Consider the following 17,738-nt stretch of genomic DNA (forward strand, 5'->3'; position numbering starts at 1 on the left):
GCAGGCTCCAGGCTCTGAGCCATCAGCACAGAGCCCGACGCGGGGCTCAAACCCACGAACTGTGAGATCATGACCTGAGCCAAAGTCGGACACTCAACCGACTGAGCCACCCAGCTGCCCCAAGAATCTAATTTTTTAGGGGCGCCTGGGTGGCGCAGTCGGTTAAGCGTCCGACTTCAGCCAGGTCACGATCTCGCGGTCCGTGAGTTCGAGCCCCGCGTCAGGCTCTGGGCTGATGGCTCAGAGCCTGGAGCCTGTTTCCGATTCTGTGTCTCCCTCTCTCTCTGCCCCTCCCCCGTTCATGCTCTGTCTCTCTCTGTCCCAAAAATAAATAAACGTTTGAAAAAAAAAATTAAAAAAAATAAATATTGTTTAAAAAAAAAAAAAAAAAAAAGAATCTAATTTTTTAAATAAATGTTTAAAATTCTATTATATGTGTTATTTCTGTATCCTTAAAGAGAATTTTACAAAGTTACATACCAAACTGTTATCAGGAGTTCTCTCTCAGGATTGGTAATGGGTGTCAGCAGAGGACTGTTACTTTTTTAATACACAAGTTTTATATTGTACGGGTTTTATTATGTATTTATTTCATTTAATGTAAAACAAAACAATAAACTGGTAGTAATCAAAAACTTAAAAGGATATTTATATAATTTCTTTTTTAAAATACTGTATTTTAGAGGTACCTGGTTGGTTCAGGTGGTTCAGTGTCTCAACTCTTAACTTCGGCTCAGGTCATGATCTCACAATGGTGGATCAAACCCCGCATCGGGCTCTACACTAGGCATGGGGCCTGCTTGGGATTCTCTCTTTCCTTCTCTCTCTGCTCCTCCCCTGTACACACATGTGCTCTCACTCTTTCTCTCTCTCTCAAAATGAAGAAACATTAAAAAATAATAAAATAAATTAAAATACTGTATTTTAAATCATGTGAAGAGCCAGTTTTCAAGCTAATGTGACTTGAAATGTCATTAGCTTGATGCTTTTTCCATGAATAAAATAAAATGAAATAGTTCATGTGTATGTCATAAGGTTATATGTTAAGATTCAGAGGAATATAATAGTATAAACCATGTAACTAAGAATCAGAATTCATGCATATTTACTGTCAAGAGCATTTTTTGATCTTTGATACAATTTAGAGACCCTTAAGAATGAACTAGGATGACTATATACCACTCTTCTTTTTAGGTGTCCACCACTTTCCTCTTCCCGTGCAACTGCTGTTTACAAAAACTAATCTGTTTTGCTTTGGGAAATCATAAGGCCAAAAATTAAAAATGGTGTCCATAACCAAAAAATCACAATAATAAAGTTTACAGAGACACGAATTCTCTAATAAGTTATTATTTTTAGGTTCACAAAAACAAGTATTTTTTTAAATTTTGTTTTTTTTTTTTTTTGAGAAAGAGAGAGAACACGAGGGGTAGAGGGAAGGATCTCATGCCTCTGAGATCATGACCTGAGCCAAAATCAAGAGTCAGATGCTCAACTGACTAAGCCATCCAGGCACCCCTATTTAAGCTTTTATTTAAATTCCAGTTAACATCAGTGTAATATTAACTTCATATGTACAATACAGTGATTCAACACCGGGGCGCTCATCACAGCAAGTGTACTCCTTAAATCCCATCACCTGTTTAACCCATTTCCCCCTCACGTCCCCCCCAACTCCCCACCCAACCTCCCCCTCCCCGGCCCAGGTAACCTTCAGTTTGTTCTCTATAGTGAGGAGTCTCTTTCTTGGTTTGCCTCTCTCTTTCTTTATACTTCAATAATAAAAATTTAAGTTGACAACGTTACTTTCAAGCATACAACATAGTGATTTGACACTTCTATATATTACACAACACTCACCATAAGTATAGTTACCATCAGTCACCCTAATTCATTACCATATAGTGACTACATTCCCAATGCTGTACTTTTCATCAATAACTTTTAAAAGGCTTTTCTTCTAAATGTACAAATGACTTGCCTTTGTACTATCTATCAAATATGGTAGCAGTGGTAAGTATTCTTCCAGCAATGATTAAGAAATGCATCAGTACCGATAAAATCTCTATCTTCTTATCAAATCAGTATAGAAAGTCTAAATGACTATGATCATATTATAATTAAAAAATAAATTTCTCTTTCTGATTGCAGATTTAGCTGGATATCTGTTTCATTATTAGAATACTGCCTTTTTTCCAACTCTCCTTCTACAGGGCTTAACCCTGAATACATAAGATATATAAATTAAAAATATAAGAATTTTATAAACAAAATAAAATAATTTTGCCAACTACATACTTTATTCTCTTTGACTCTAGTGGGAATTTGTTGGAAACATTTTAAGGAGAAATATAAGGAAACTTATTTTGTTCTAAGCTACTAATAGTTTGCACATCCAAAATTACCTCTTTCTATAGACATATCAGAAGAGCTTCATAAATATTCTTAATCAGAGACACTAAAATACAGAGCAGTGGATGATATATAGTGAACTTTTTTTTTAAGTTTATTTATTAATTTTGAGAGAGACAGAGCATGAGCGGGGAAGGGACAGAGAGAGAGAGAGATAGAATCCCAAGCAGGCTCTGCATTGTCAGTGCAGAGTCCCACGCGGGGCTCAAATTCATGAACCTTGAGATCATGACATGAGCCTAACCCAAGAGTCAGTCACTTAACTGACTGAGACGCCCAGGCGCCCCTATAGTAAACTTTTTATGACACAGATTTCTTGACCTACATCTCAGCTTGCAAAACGTTACATATTTGTATATAGGTGGAGTGGTCTACCACAATGAAATTTCCTCCTCAGAATTGGGAATGAGAGTTCCATTTATTATTGAAAAAGAAGATTTATGTTTAAATAAAAGCTGAATCCAAGGTAGAAAAAAAAGCATGCAATCCAGGGGCACCTGGCTGGCTAAGTCAGTAGAGCATGCAACTCTTTACCTTGGGGTTGCAAGTTCAAGCCCCACATTGGGTGTGGAGATTGCTTAAAAATAAAATATTAAAAAAAGAAAAGAAATAAAAGCATGCTATCCAAAACCTCACTCAAATTAGTAGGAAAATTAAATTAGTTGCTATAAAACACAGGCCAGGGGGACTGGGAAAAAAGAAATCTGGTTATAGCTGGAGTTTTGGTTTAATGCCAAAAAGTACTTTCTCCCCCAATGCAAAATTATTGTGCTGTGACTACATGGAAAAATGTTAGAAGGGACCGTAGTGGATATTATTCCTGTTTCTTCTCAACAGAGAACCTTATCCTATGTTTTGAAAATTGTCCATCATATGAATCTGTTTGCTCCTGAATATAGAAACTAAGAAGGTGATAGGGTTGCCAGCAAATAAAAATACAAAGTACCAGCTAAATTTAAATTTCACATAGAGAATAAAATTTTAGTAGAAGTACATCCCCCAAGTTTTGCGAATGTTGAGACTCTTGTATTCTGTTCAGCAACCCTGGAAGGCAGAACACTTGATACTTGATTTCCCAGCTAGGATGTAACACAGGATACACTTGTGACCTAAGGTTGACCAATTCTTTCTTCTACTGACCCAGACCTTGAATCAGAAAAAGCAGAAACAGGGGCGCCTGGGTGGCTCAGTCGGTTAAGTGGCCGACTTTGGCTCAGGTCATGATCTCACAGTTTGTGAGTTCAAGCCTCGCATGGGGCTCTGTGCTGACAGTTCAGAGCCTGGAGCCTGCTCCAGATTCTGTGTCTCCCTCTCTCTCTGACTCTCCCCCGCTCGCTCTCCCTCTCTCTCTCTCCAAAAAAAGAAAGAAAGAAAGAAAGAAAGAAAGAAAGAAAGAAAGAAAACCATTAAAGAAAAGAAGAAAGAGAAAGCAGGAACAGGAGAGAATCCATTTAGTTAGTGGCAGCCATAGCCGCAGCAACAGCATCGCGTTTCCATGGCAACAGTGATGCTCACGTCTTCGTGGTGCCCAGTGGTGCAGCTTTGGTTTCCTGTATCCAATAGCAGCATCTCCACAGACTGATTCTGGGGTGTGATTCTGCTGCTGTGTCTCTTCTTCCTGCCTCATTTCCAAGTTCAGTTCTTTAGAATTTTTGATGATTATTTGAGCTACCCAACAACCTCTCAGCAATTTCCTTTTTTCTGTTGAAATGGCCCAGAATCACTTTTTATTCTTATTCAAGCATTCCTCAGATATACTGAGGGTTCTGTCCCAGACTACAAGAAGGTGAATATCACAATAAAGTCAAATGCATTAAAAACTTACATTTACACAGTATTGTAGTCTATTCAAGGGCACAAAAACATTATGTCTTTAAAAAAAAAAAAAAGCATATACCTTAATTTAAAAACTTTATTGCCAAAGATGCTATCACCTGAGCTTGAAGAGAGTCATAATCTTTTTGCTGGTGGACGGTCTTGCCTCAATGCTGACAGCTGCTGACCGGTCAGGGTGGTGGTTGCTGAAGGTGGGATGGCTGCAGCCATTTCTTAAAATAAGACAACAGTGAAGTTTGCTGCACCCACTGACTCCTCCTTTCATGAATGATTTCTCTGTAGCATGTGATGCTGTTTGGCAGCATTTTACCCACAGCAGAACTTCTTTCAAAACTGGAGTCAATCCTCTCAAACCCTGCCACTGCTTACTCGGTTACGTTTATGTAGTATTCTAGATCCTTGGTTGTCATGTCAACAATCTTCACAGCATCCTCACCAGGAGGAGATTCCATCTCAAGAAGCCACTCTCTTTGCTCATCCACAAGAAGCAACTCATCACCCATTCAGGTTTTATCAAAAGATTGTAGCAATTCACTCACATCTTCAGGCTCTGCTTCCAATTCTAGTACTCTTGCTGTTTCCACCACATCTGCAGTGACTTCCTCCCCTGGAGTCTTGAACTCTTCAAAGTCATCCATGAGAGTCGAAATCAACTTCTTCCACTCACCCTCAGCACATGAATCACAAATGTTCTCCGTGGCATCTCGAATGTTGAAAACTTTCCAAAAGGTTTTAAATGTACTCTGCCCAGATCCATCAGAGGCAGCACTATCTATGGCAGCGACAGCCTTATGAAACGTTATTTCTTAAATAATAAGACTTGTGAACGCCTGGATGGCTCAGTTGGTTAAGCATCCCACTTCAGCTCAGGTCAAGATCTTGAGGTTCATGAGTTTGAGCCCTGTGTCAGGGCTGTGCTGACAGCTCAGAGCCTGGAGCCTGCTTTGGATTCTGTGTCTCCCTCTCTCTCTATCCCTCCCCCCCCGCCCCTCCCCCTATATCTCTCTCTCCCTCTCTCTCTCAAAAATAAATAAAACATTTAAACATTTAAAAAAATAATAATAAGCCTTGAAAGCTGAAATTACTCCTTAATCCACGGGCTGCAGAATGGATGTTGTGTTAGCAGGCATGAAAACAACATTAATCTCATTGTACATCCCCATCAGAGCTCTGAGTGACCCCGTGCATTGTCAATGAGCAGTAATATTTTGAAAGGAATCTTTTTATCTGAGCAGTAGGTCTCAACATTGGGTTTAAAATATTCAATAAATCATGTTTACTGAAACAGACGTGCTGCCATCCAGGCTTTGTTGTTCCATTTCCAGAGCACAAGCAGAGTACATTTAGCATAATTTTTAAGGCCCTGGAATTTTCACAATAGTAAATGAGCATTGGCTTCAACCTAAAGTCACCAGCTGCATTAGCCCCTAACAAGACAGTCAGCCTGCCCTTTGAAGCTTTGAAGCCAGGCATGGACCTCTCCTCTCTAGCTGTGAAAGTCCTAGATGGCATCTTCTTCCAATAGAAGTCTATTTGGTTGGGATGCCTGGGTGGCACAGTGAGTTAAGCATCCGACTCTTGATTTCAGCTCAGGTCATGATCTGACAGTCATGAGATGGAGCCCCACATGAGGCTCCACACTAGGCATGGAGTCTGCTTAAGATTCTCTCTCCCTCTCCCTCTGTCCCTCCCCCACGTTAAAAAAAAAAAAGGCTATTTGGTCTACATTGAAAATCTACTGTTTAATTTTTTGGATAACTTGCCGTCTCCCTATGTACTTTAAGGTTATGAAAACAGCTTCTTTCCTTCAACCTCATGAGCTAACCTTTGTTAGCATTAAAGGTTTTTTTCTGCAGCTTCTTCACCTGTCTCAGCCTTCACAGAAATGAAGAGGGAGAAAGATGGGAGAATGGCCTCTCAGTGGGACAGTCAGAACACACACATTTATCAATTAAGTTCACAGTCTTACATGGGCACACAGCACGCTGAAACAATTATAATAGTAACCTCAAAGATCACTGATCACAGATCACCATGACAAATGATAGTGACAACGTTTGAAATGTGAGCACTGCCAAAATGTGACACAGAGACACGAACTGAGCAAACGCTGTTGGAAAATGGTGCCCACAGACTTGCTCAATTCAAGGTTGCCACAAACCCTTCAGTTTGTAGAAAATGCGGTATCTGCAAAGAGCAATTAAAGCGAAGTGCAATAAAATGAGGTGTGCCTGTATAATATCAGGAGAGAATGATTTGGAGAGGGAGAAAAAAGAATGGAAGCTTTCAAACAATAAATTTACAGGCCTCCTCTCGAGAACAATAAAATGTTCACTTCCTCTTAAGAGCAGCGGAGACCCATGGACTCTGGAGTCATGACCCCTGGGTCCAGAGCCCAACTCCACCACTCACTACCTAAGTGACCTTGAGCAAGTTATTTAATTTTTCTGCAGACCAGAAAAGTTTCTATTTCCATATCTGTAAAATGAGAATAATAAGGTTTATCTCATAGAAGTATTTTGAATTTCAAATGAGCTAATATTTATAACAGGGACCGGCGCATAGAAAGTACTATATACATGTTTAAAAAACAAAAATCAATCCTCATGCACAATCCCAGGTTGTATTCAGAGGCAAAAACAGTCAGGGTAATTACCATATTGATTCTCTCCTCCAGGGACTGGAAAAGGGCTTCAAAGGAGACTTTTGTGTGTAATAAACCATTCCATGAGTAGGACATGTTAGAACCAGCCAAACATTCTTAATATTAGCACTCAGACCTCCAGCACTACATTATCAAGCTAGTGAACTTGGAGGGTCTTATTTGAAAGTGAAGCAGATGTGGGGCGCCTGGGTGGCGCAGTCGGTTAAGCGTCCGACTTCAGCCAGGTCACGATCTCGCGGTCCGTGAGTTCGAGCCCCGCGTCAGGCTCTGGGCTGATGGCTCGGAGCCTGGAGCCTGTTTCCGATTCTGTGTCTCCCTCTCTCTCTGCCCCTCCCCCATTCATGCTCTGTCTCTGTCTGTCCCATAAATAAATAAAAAAAAAAAAAAACGTCGAAAAAAAAAATTAAAAAAAAAAAAATGAAAGTGAAGCAGATGAGATTTGGGAGCCTATGTACCATAAAGCATCACTCACCAAGCTTGTTATGGTCTTAAAGAGTGATTTCTTAATGGACTAGGTAGCAAAGGTGCCTATGGAGTCATCACCTAGCTAAAACACCATCAGCAGGGGCACCTGGGTGGCTCAGTTGGTTAAGCTGCCAACTTTGGCTCAGGTCATGATCTCACGGTTCATGGGTTCAAGCACCACATGGGGCTCTGTGCTGACAGCTCAGAGCCTGGAGCCTGCTTTGAATTCTGTGTCTGCCTCTCTCTCTGCCCCTCCCCCTGCTCGTGCTCTGTCTCTCTCTGTCTCTCAAATATGAATAAGAACGTTAAAAAAAAAAAAAGTTTAAACACCATTAGCAGAATATAAAGGAGACTTCATTTGATCAATTAATTGGTATTACAGGTCCTATAGCAACACCAAACAGGATTTGGTATTTCTAGTAGACTCCGTGATGGGAAACAAGAGAGAGAATTTCACCATCTCTTGATGAAAAGAGAGGAAAGTATGAAGTTGAGGTCAAGAGCAAGATAGGAGAACAGACCAAATGTCAGGAGCTAGAATGAGAATAAAGAAGGGCATAGGGAGGGGGCGCCTGGGTGGCTCAGTTGGTTAAGCATCCGACTTCAGCTCAGGTCACGATCTCATGGTTTGGGAGTTTGAGCCCCAGGTCAGGCTCTGTGCTGACAGCTCAGAGCCTGGAGCCTGCCTCAGATTCTGTGCCTCCCTCTCTCTCTGCCCCAACCCACTCGCATTCTGTCTCTGTCTCTCTCAAAAATGAATAAACATTGGGGCGCCTGGGTGGCTCAGTCGGTTAAACATCTGACTTCAGCTCAGGTCATGATATCACAGTGCGTGAGTTCAAGCCCCGCGTCGGGCTCTGTGCTGACAGCTCAGAGCCTGGAGCCTGCTTCAGATTCTGTGTCTCCCTCTCTCTGACCCTCCCCCATTCATGCCCTGTATCTCTCTGTCTCAAAAATAAATAATAAAACATTAAGAAAAATTTTTAAAAATAAATAAATAAACATTAAAAATTTTAAAAAAGATTCAATAAATCCTTTTATTCTAATGTGCATTTAGACACCCTTTTTAAAATCCAATGTTAATGAGAAAGTGCTGTGTAAAATACTGTATAAGTCCAGCAGGAAAATGTTACCCATGCCTGTTTACCCCTCCATCTGCCAGCATGATTCATAGTTCACCTCTTCTCTGTTCCTCACTCCGCTAAAATCTATACAAAGACATACTTGTGTGGATTATGTAAACACTTCTACTCAGTCATTACAGAGTTAGAACCACATACACTAGTAAAAGAAATCCTCTATTAGCTTATCCACAAAACTAGTCTGTACTGACTATACCTCTAACCCAAGGGTCCTCAACCAAGTGTGATTCTGACCCCTAATGGGCACTTGGCAATGTCTTGAAACGTTTCAGTTGCCACAACTAGAGGGCGCTTCTGGCATCTACTGGGTAGAGGCCAAGCATGCTCCTAAAGCTCCTGCAAGATACCGAAGAGTCTGAAAAATAAATTAAAAAAAAAAAAAAAAAAAAAGATACCGAAGAGTCCCTCACAGCAAGAATAATTCAACCTGGAAGGTCAGCAGCACCAAAGTTGAGAAAGCCTCCATCTAGTGCCCACACCACTCACAGAAGGTTGCTTCACCCAGGAAAGAATTAACGCAAATCTAGAGACAGAGTAGGAGTCAGGAGCAAAGGTAGTACTCTAGGGGCACCTGGGTGGCTCAGCCAGTTAAGCAACACACTCTTGGTTTCGGCTCACGTCATGATCTCATGGTTGTGAGATCAAACCCTACATCGGGCTCTGTGCTCATGGCACGGAGCCTGCTTGAGATTCCTTCTCGCTCTCTCTCTCTCTGCCCCTCCCCTGCATGCTCTCTCTCTCTCACTTTCTCAAAATAAATAAATAAATATACATTAAAAAAAAAAAAAGCAGCACTCTAAAAACTAGACTTAGAACTGAAAGCCACATCAGATGTTGTGGAATAGTCATATCCTACTTAAAAACAGATTTGTGAATGCTATTGTTTTTGTACTTACAGCACATTTAGACAAGAAAATGCAGACTCAAGAACCAGACTCCCTTGGTTTGAATTCAAATTCTGCCACTTACTAGATTTGTAATACTGAGCAACTTGTTTTCTATTCATCTGTTCCTACACCTGTAAAATAAAAATAATAATAATATATCTACCTCTCCCAGTGGCCATGAGGAGGATATCCGTTCATATTTGCAAAGTACTTAAAAATAGCATCAAGTATATACCAAGTGCTAGGACATGTGAACAGATATCACTTATACAACTCATCTTTCTGGAACCTGGAATATGAAAGTCTACAATGCGGGACACCTTCCTGGTATCAAAGTCCACAAGAAAAAGACTAGATTCTTCGGTAAGCAAAGTAAATTATACACGTGCAAGAAATGCTCAGTCTGCAATAGCCTGATATACTATCTTTTCACTTTCTGCATTTCATCATTGGGAAGGTACGCTTTTTTCAGATGTTACCATCTCTAAAACTGGCTTCTATCATCACTGGGGTCCCACCATCCCTGTCGGCTGTGTTACAATCGTGCTGGAATGATCGCTGATCATGCATCCACACATGTGGTTGTCACTCCTGGCGAGAGGACTGAGGAACTGCTACTCCCTTAATGTTTCAGTCATTAAACCAATTAAGAGCCTTTTGAGGACACTATAAACTCCAACTGGCATCTAAAAACTTTCCTTTGACACCTTCTGGTAAGACCAAAAAGCTTCAGTACCAATATTTGTGGCAGTAGCTTGGAAGAAAATCCTAGTGACAACAGTGAAACACTCTTTTAAGAAGTGTGTGTTCTGGGGTGCTTGGGTGGCTCAGTCGGTTAAGCATCTAACTTTGTCTCAGGTCATAATCTCACAGCTGGGGAGTTTGAGCCCTACATTGGGATCTCTGCTGTCAGCACAGAGCTTGCTTCAGACCCTCTGCCCCCCCCAAAAATAAACAAATATTTTTTTTTTAAAAAGTGTGTGTATCACCAAAGTCTTCATGGAATTATATACTGCATGAGAAATACAGATCTCAGTGACTGAGACCAAAAACATTGGTAAAAATGGACTCCAATGTGAAGATGTTTCAGGAATGCCCTAATTCACATACACCTTTCTCCTTAAACAAGTACAACAATGATACACAATAAAAATCTACATTAATTAAATTAAAAGACTTCTTTCATCAATGTGAAATAATTTTAAGTAGGCTCCACACCCAGTGCAAAGCCCAACTGTGGGGCTCAAACTCACGACCCTCAGATCAAGACCCGAGTCAAGATCGAGAGTCGGAGGCTTACCTGACGGAGCCACTCAGGCACCCCATAAAATTCTGTTTTTTAAAAGCATTTATTTGCACTGCTCTTCCTTTCTAATGCAACAGAAATACTAGCACATCTTACAGATGATGGCATATTAGAGTTGAGTTACTGTAATTAGCGTGACAATCTTTCTCAGCACCTGGAATAATTATGCCTAACAAATCCAACGGCCTTCTCAATGGTCAGTGTCAGATAATCAAAGAGAAAATGTGTTCCTAACACCTATGAAAAGTGAGTTACCAGAAATATCAATTACATATTTAGTAGAATTGACACTATAATTAAGAATATTAATTCTTAAGAATATTATGAGGATCTAATGTGCAGTGCGGTCACTATAGTTAAAAATACTGCATTAAGGTGCACCTGGGTGGCTCAGTCAGTTAAGTATCTGAATCTTGACTTCAACTCCAGTCATGATCTCACAGTTCATGAGATCAAACCCTACGCGGGGCTCTGTGCTGACAGCACAAAGAAAGCCTACTTGGGATTCTTTCTCTCCCCTCTCCCTCTCTTTGCTCCTTCCCCACTCTCTCTCAAAATAAATAATCTTTTTAAAAAAATAAATAATAGGGGTGCCTGGGTGGCTCAGCTGGTTAAGCATCTGACTTCGGCTCACGTCATGATCTTGAGGTTTGTGAGTTTGAGCCCCATGTCAGGCTCTGTGCTGACGGCTCGGAGCCTAGAGCCTGCTTCGGATTCTGTGTCTCCTTCTCTCTCTGCCCCTCACCTGCTCATGCTCTGTCTCTCTCTGTCTCTCAATAATAAATAAACATTAAAAAATTTTTTTAATAAATAATATGAACATAATCTTAACACTAAAAAAATACTGCATTAAGTATTTAAAATTTTCTAAAAGAATAGATCCTGGGGTGCCTGGGTGGCTCAGTCAGTTGAGCACCTGACTTCGGCTCAGGTCATGATCTCACAGTTCGTGAGTTTGAGCCCCGCATCGGGCTCTGTGCTGACAGCTCAGAGTCTGGAGCCTGCTTCGGATTCTACGTCTTCCTCTCTCTCTGCCCCTTCCCCACTCATGCTCTGTCTCTGTCTCTCAAAAATGAATAAACATTAAAAAAAATTTATAAAAGAAATAAAAGAATAGATCCTAAGTACACTCACCAAAAAAAGGGGGAAAAAAGGTAATTGTGAGGTGATAGGTAACATTTCAATGTTTACATTTATTAAATCATAGTATTGCACATTTTAACTATATTTACATTTTATTTGTCAATTACACCTCAATAAATCGGGTGAGGGGGTCCTCATTTAACCTGCATCTGTCTTCATGGTCTGATATCTGATCCTAGAATCTGAGTTGCATCCTGCGTCCATCTGCTCCAGCTAATATACACCTTATATTCTGGGCCTCAAACATGCTGAACTCATGTCAGCTCCAGGCCTTGATAGCAGTTATTCGCCCTGCATAGAATTTTATCCCCCACAAATTCCCACAACTGGCTTCTTTTGTTTTTTAATTTTTTTTTTTTAACGTTTACTTATTTTTGAGAATGAGAAAGAGACAGCATGCAAGCAGGGGAGAGGCAGACAGAGAGGGAGACAAGAAGCAGAAGCAGGCTCCAGGCTCCGAGCAGCACAGACCTGACATGGGGCTCGAACTCACGGACTGCGAGATCATGACCTGAGCTGAAATCAAACCAACTGAGCCACCCAGGCACCCCATAACTGGCTCCTTCTACTCCTCAGGTGCCTGGTTGAAATTCTATTTCCTCTGAGAAAATACACATTATCCAAAATAATCCTCATCCCACTTCTCTATCTCATGCTTGTCTTCATGCTACTGTGTCACTTGCTTTTGTTTGAATTTATTTGTAATATGTCTGCTTCTTCCCCCACCCCACATATGTACTCAAATTGAGTAGAATTCCGAGTGGGCAGGGTTCTTACCCATCTCTGCAGCTGGAACTTAGTTCTAAAATTGTTCCTGGCATCCAATGGGACCTTTAATTTGAATAAATGAATGCTCACAGCCACTTAATGAGGTGGGTGATGGCATACTTGTTTTACAATTGGAAATTCAGACTTCGAACCCTTGGCTCAAACACTCAACTGTTAAGTAAACAGGATTTCAAATCCCCGTCTGTTGTCCGTAAAATTTTACTCTCTTCCTAGGTCAGGAAATGACTCCTTAAGCAATGGAAAATTGAGAAGACATACCACTCAAATACATCAAATGTATCTGTTAAGATATTTTTCAATTCAAGATCCTTGGTTAGTAGTAAAAACAAAAAATAATTTTTAGAAGAATATGATATTTAGAAGAAATGTGATTTCAGTTTGGAATGACTTGCCTTTATACAGGTTTGCAGTATCTTTCCCTCTCCTCTTTGCTTGGCTAACTTCTACTTGTCCTTCATAGCTCAGCTTTGACGCCATTCTTCTTGGCTACATATTCTGATTTCTTGGACCTGGGCTAGGTGCCCATCTTATGCTCACCTAGAGCACCTTGGAAACAAATCCTCTTATTACTCTGTACTGTGGTACCTGTTTATGTGCCTCAAGTCCTTGAAGGGACATAATCTTGATCACTGCTGTTGTGCCATCACCTACTACTGTGTCTAGTATGTATGAGTATATATATTTGTAATATATAACATATATTATGTATTATGAATAAGATATATATATTAAGTGCTCAAAACTTGCATGTTTAGCCTAATACACCATGGTCCTCTAACGGAAATGTTAAAAAAAAAAAGAAAAGAAAAAAAAAAACCCTGTCCACACTATTAGCAAAATAATCACAGTATCATTCCATCAACAAGTATTTATTATTCTGAGCACTGAAGTTACAAAAGTGAACAAGGCAAGGAAATTCTCTGGCATCTCTGGACATCACAACAATCACACAAATACACAGATATGTAGTGCATTATGTTAGATGGTAAGTTTTCTGGAGAAAAATATAGTAGCCTAAGGGGGCAGGTAGTGTATGGTTGTTACTTTACACAGGGTGGTCACCCTCACTGATGAATGTCACCTGAAGAGAGTGGAGACCCTGGCCAAACAGGTGTCTGAATAAGAAATATACTAGACAGACAGAAAGGCATGACGTGGAGGAGAAAACTTAATAGACTTCCAGATTATGTGGCTGGAGCAGAACATTCAAGGGGCAAAATGCTAGGAAATGAGGTTTAAAAAGTAGCCTGGTCATGTGAAGGCTTTAAGCCATTAAGTGTTATTTAGAATATGACAGAAACTATTGGAGAAGCATCTTTTGGGGTGAGTCATTTCTGTTGACGTTGTCTCACCCGTCATATATTGGCTTCTTGCCTCACTAAAGCTCTACTGGCTTTGTTGTCATGTTGTGTAGACCCCACTGCTCTCACCAAGTACAGAGTCATTAACAACATATTACAACAAATAAAATCCTCAGGGAATGAATGAATTGTTGGGGGTAGCCCAACATAGGAGACCGGGGTCAGTGTTAGTGTTCCTTTAATTAATTAATACTAATGATTAGAGGGGCGCCTGGATGGCTCGGTCGGTTGAGCATCCAACTTGATTTTGGCTCAGGTCATGATCTCAGGGTGGTGGGATCAAGCCCAGCATCGGGCTCCACAATGAGCGTGGAGCCTACTTGGGATTTCTCTCTCTCTCTGCCTCTGCCCTTCTCCCCCACTCACACTATCTCTCTAATATGATAGATAGATAGATAGATAGATAGATAGATAGATAGATAGATAGATGTAATGGTTAGAAGAAAGTCTCACGAACTGTATTGTCCATCGTGCCATTGCCCGGACCACTCCTTTCATCCTAATGTGCCTGCACGAGCTGTGTCCCTTTCTCCTGCCACTGGAAGCAAAGTAATCTATTTTATTCAGTGATCCTTTCGCCCTTTGGGTACTGCAAATATCCCTGAAGTTGGAGTCACAATGCTGGAACTGTAGTTCCAAAGCAGGAATTCTAGAATCAGACCTCTGTTGGTGACAAATCAATCAATCTTACTTTTTAACTTGTAAAATAGGGATAAAAATATCTACGCTTCAGAAGTTCTGTCAGAATTAGGATTATTTGTATAAAGAATTTACCATGCCCCCTAGCATGTAGCAAAGGATAATAATATGATTTTTTAAATTCGTACCATAAGCTAGAACATCTGATAAAATAACTTCACAATCATCAGGTACTTATTACGGTCTATCAAGAAACTTTCCTCAGATGGGTTTACATTCTGTTCATCTGTGCCCATGTCTATTCTTACACTAGTGTGTGTGTTCCTGGAAATTAAACTGCAAGCAAGTGGTTTTGATGCCCCATGCTCGACCGCCTGTGTTTGAAAAGCTAGATGCTCAATAAAAATGTGTGCTGAGAGTGTGAGTCTTCCAGATTTCAGCAGAAAAATGCAGGTGGTCTTCCCCCATCCTTTCCTTACGCACAAAGTGGGACACAGTGAGCTGTTTCACCTCCTCTACCTCCCTCGGGTGTCTCCAGGCCGGACTTCCTAAGAAAGTCAGTCTTCTAGATGCTTCACCCTCTAGCAAGCCCATGTGTCATCCTGTGCAGTGCCTATTCCTCTTTCAAGAAATTCATTCAGAGTCTCTCATGGGAAAAAAAAATTTTGAACTACTTCTAAGCAAGATCTCATTGATGGCAACTTGTGGGTCCCATCCAGATTTCACGGATTCCATTCACTTGACTATAATAAGGCCTTCGGTTAGTATTATTGGTTGCTTGGGTTCATCTCTTCTCAGTGAAGGCTAGCATTTTGTTTCTGTTCCCGGTAAATCATACAGTCAATGGCTCAAGTTATAGCTATGAGGGCAATGCACCTCTGGGAACAAAGGTAGCTGGTTGATGAGCACATGCCTTGTAACAAGTATTATTTAAGTGGTTTGCTGAACTCTGCTATTTTGCACTTTCATCCCTAAGTCGCCTTGTGCACATACCCACGCACGCAAACACACACACACACTATCACACCATCAAAAGCAAGAAGCTACAGTGTTTTCTGAATTTGAGATTCCAATGGTTTTTTTTTTACTTTTAATTATTTGGGATTAGTACATTGCTATTTATGAAACTCTGCAGTAAGTTACTAATATGCTGAAGAACATGTAAGAAAACAATGAATTCCCTACAAATAGTACGGTATTGCATTTCATAAAGCACAATTTGCTGAGAAAATTTGAAATGAAAAGTCTTACATAAGTAAGGAGTGCCACAGTGTGGCTACCGTAGCAAATTTCATACAAACTTTTGTCCAGAGATTTTTTTTTTAAGATAAAATTCAGTTACGGCTCTTAATGTTTCTCCTCTACACTGCAAATTTAAGTAAATTGTTAAAATCTGTTCATTGTCTAAAGATTCCCCTAAAATAGACATATATAATAACTAACGTTATCATTAATATCTGGCCAAATGTCACACTACTGGTAAATGGCTGAGCAGTATTAAAATTTATTTTTATCTGACTTCAGGTCCCATGTTTTAAAAATCTGTAATCTGAGCTGAGCCCTGTATAACCTAAAAGACATCCCCTCTCCCAACAATTAATGATCCTGGCTTCACAGGTCTATAGGATCAATTCTATTACACACATACATTTCCAAGAAATCACAGTAATACCTCACACAAGACTTAACAGCTTTGATGTACTTCACAGTGACCTTCTCACATAGAAGAGACAGATATTAACATTCATGCTCCAAACAAGGAAAATGAAACTCAAAATATTTAGGTGCTAACGTTTATACAGCACTTCAGGGACAGAAACGGGACTAAACCCCTCAGCTTCTGGATGATTATGAAAACATGTGGGGTTAGAGGTCAAGAGGTCAGGAGACCAGGGCTGCAGGCGAAAGGCTGTCACGTTATTAGCTGTATAACATCAATCAAATTACTTAAATCCATGAGTTTCTAGTTCCTTTTTTCTAAATAAATTATATTCACCTTGCCTGTCTTTGCAGACTGTTGTCTCAGTCAAACGAAATACAGTACATAAAAGCGCTTTCTACAGACGGTGAAATACTACAAACGTTAGTTGGTTTGTTTCTGAGTTTTCTTGTTACCGTTGCAACAAAAAGTCTAACTTTATAATTTAACTTAAGCTAAAATGTCTACTTAAATTATTCATTCAAACTTAGGGTTTGGGGGCACTGGCTGGCTCAGTCAGTTAAGCGTCCAACTTCAGCTCAGGTCATGGTCTCATGGTTTGTGGGTTTGAGCCCCGCGTCGGGCTCTGTGCTGACAGCTCAGAACCTGGAGCCTGCTTCAGATTCTGTGTCTCCTTCTCTTTCTGCCCCTCTTCCGCTCGCACTGAGTCTCTCACTCTCAAAAACAAACACTAAAAAAAAAAAATTAGGATTTTTAGGTCTGAAAATACTTAATCATCAAATCCTTACTGATATCCTCTCACTTAGGGCCCTAGGGAAGACTCTTCACTACATTCTCTGTATTATAAACAGTAAAACAGAATCTGTAGTTATAAGAGCTTTAAATATAATTTTATAGTCATTCTGATATTAGATAAACCTCCAAAAAATCCAAGTGCAATACACAAATGTGATCAGGGGCGCCTGGGTGGCTCCGTCGGTTGAGCGTCCGACTTCGGCTCAGGTCATGATCTCACAGTCCGTGAGTTCAAGCCCCGCATCGGGCTCTGTGCTGACAGCTCAGAGCCTGGAGCCTGCTTCCGATTCTGTGTCTCCCTCTCTCTCTGACCCTCCCCCGTTCATCCTCTATCTCTGTCTCAAAAATAAATAAACGTTAAAAAAAATTATAAAAAAAAAAAAAATGCGATCAACATAGCTCTCTTCTCGCAGGACCTAACATAATAGTTTGGATTAGTTTCCTTTTTTGGGTGGCTAAAAGAAGCCTGTATCCTCGAGAAGGGGTAACAACATTAATTTCCTAAAAGGTTCCTAGTAGTATTGCAAGGGGTATATTTTCTATACATTGTACAGACCCCCTTCAAATTCTTTTTTTTTTTTTTTTTTTAATGTTTATTTATTTTTTTGGGACAGAGAGAGACAGAGCATGAACGGGGG

The 17,738-nt window shown here is 40.3% G+C and overlaps 1 long non-coding RNA gene across 1 annotated transcript in view; it reads left to right on the forward strand.

Moving 5' to 3' along the window:
- Positions 1-17,738, forward strand: part of LOC147572620 (uncharacterized) — a 38,704-nt gene that overhangs the window by 18,038 nt on the left and 2,928 nt on the right. The window lies entirely within an intron of this gene.

This window comes from Puma concolor, chromosome E4 (assembly GCF_028749965.1).
Source record: "Puma concolor isolate L17-30 chromosome E4, mPumCon1.1.hap2, whole genome shotgun sequence".
Lineage (NCBI taxonomy): Eukaryota > Metazoa > Chordata > Mammalia > Carnivora > Felidae > Puma > Puma concolor.